Consider the following 2,201-nt stretch of genomic DNA (forward strand, 5'->3'; position numbering starts at 1 on the left):
ATGTGACTGTTTACTTATTGAAGATGCTACATCCTTTGTCACTGCAACCTTTATACTCATTAGAATTAGGGCTAAGTGCATCATCCTATCCTTCATCACTGCTGCTCTCATAGTCCTTAGAATTAGGACTAAGAGGACACAGTGACACTCCATTCTTTTGAAATTCATCATCACGCTCTTCATAACTATTGCTCTCATAGTCTGCAGAATTAGGACTAAGTGGACACCGTGACACTCCAATCTTTTGAAATTCATCATCCCACTCTTCATCACTGCTGCTCTCATAGTCCTTAGAATTAGGACTAACTAGACAACGTGACATTCCATACTTTTTAAATTCAACATCACGCTCTTCATCACTACTACTCTCATAGTCCTTAGAATTAGGACTAAGTGGACACTGTGACGCTCCATTCTTTTGAAATTTTCCATAATGCTCTTCAAAACTACTGCTCTCATAGTCCTCAGAATTACGACTAAGTGGACACTGTGACACTCCATTCTTTTGAACTTCACCATCATGCTCTTCAAAACTGCTGCTCTCATACTGTGACACTCCATTCTTTTGAATTTTTCCGTCATGCTCTTCAAAACTGTTGCTCTCATAGGCCTCATATATCCATCGAACTATCTTTTATTTTCTTTCACGAAGTTTCGTTATAGCATCTATAATAGCCTCTGGTTCAGGTGGGCAATCTGGCGAATAGACATCCACAAGAATTAACTTATCTACTTTGCGAACGGTACTATAATAATCTGTACCAAACATTTCTCTGTGATAGTACATGCTCCAGGGCAACTACATATTTTGGTTCCGGCATTTGAAATCTCACTACAGAAGGAGCCTTTTTCATGGTCACAGTCCCCGCTGTTATAATGAGGTAAGCTCGTCTAGGTCCAGATCTTGGTACCGGACCGTAACAATCGGAGTCGAATCGCGAATCTATTAATGAAGCGAATTTGATGAAACCACAATTAATACTATAAAGGAGCGTTCATAAACTGGAGAGTCTGGCCCAATTCGTTCGACAGATCGTTTGGGGTAGTTTAAATATCTGGATTCAAAATTGTTTGATCGAGTAAAGGTAACTTCATAGGATTCATCATTGGCTTTATGTCATTTTGTACTTCCCTCCCCCACTCAAAAATTAAGGACCATTCCAATGTTCCTCTTCGCCACGCATGGACTGAACCAACGATGAAAATAAGCACGAGAATTGAAGCTCCTATAAATGCAGATATACCCTGTATACTAGAACTCATAGCCCATAGAGAAAGGGAGACTGTTCCAACATCAAGAACAACAAGAACTGGAGCGAACATATAATGATCTTAGATCGGATCCAAGTATCTTCCCATTGGTTCGATACTTGATTCGTAACTAGTAGTCCGGTTCTTGACCAATGGGAGCCAAAGCTCTGGAAATAAAGGATGCAAGAATAGGTAGGAATGAGACTATATATTAATGAAAATATCGAGCCAGAAAGTATTATATTAGGGAAATAGGAACATGAATATACTCCTTTGAAATAGATCAAATTATTATATTTTTACGTCAACTTCTTAATTATTATCCCACCCACCATGAGTGGAAGACCAAAGGACCGAACAATAAATACAATCAATTCTAATTGATTCACATATTTTGTTTCGTCCATGGCTTATTATCAAATTAATTCAATGAAATGTTATTTGAATGTCTATTGAGAATATTTGACATGAATCAAGTATGAGAGAAAGAATGTAAATGGGTCCCAATCCCGAACTACCCAATTTTAGATCTGAGTCTATACTCATATTATAGAATGAAAATGTTGATAATCTTTATCCAGCATCCATGGCTGAATGGTTAAAGCGCCCAACTCATAATTGGCGAAATCGCAGGTTCAATTCCTGCTGGATGCAGGGGAACTGCACATATCCATTATTGATGGAATGGGAAGAAGTATGAAGAATAACACCAAACAATTGAAGCATACCAAGCCTTTCAATAAAATGAATGAAAGGCTTGGTATGCTTCAATTAAGCAATACACGATAACAATCCATCAGAATATTATCCACCTATTGAAATAGAAGGAACAGTTGTAGCTAGCCCAACGTTATTCCCATCAACTGCCCGGTGTAGCAATGCTCCCGCTCCATCAACAATGCTGAGGCTCCCGTGGCATCTATCCTCGACCTATGTGTTACGGCTTATCG

The 2,201-nt window shown here is 38.7% G+C and overlaps 1 non-coding gene across 1 annotated transcript; it reads left to right on the forward strand.

Moving 5' to 3' along the window:
• Positions 1-1,831: 1,831 nt before the first annotated feature.
• Positions 1,832-1,905, forward strand: TRNAM-CAU (transfer RNA methionine (anticodon CAU)). The gene has a single exon. It is a non-coding gene; the product is annotated as a tRNA-Met (tRNA).
• The last annotated feature ends 296 nt before the right edge of the window (positions 1,906-2,201 follow it).

The sequence above is a fragment of the Pinus tabuliformis genome, chromosome 6, assembly GCF_031772625.1.
Source record: "Pinus tabuliformis cultivar Carrire ecotype Pingquan chromosome 6, CPIR1, whole genome shotgun sequence".
NCBI classification, from domain to species: domain Eukaryota; kingdom Viridiplantae; phylum Streptophyta; class Pinopsida; order Pinales; family Pinaceae; genus Pinus; species Pinus tabuliformis.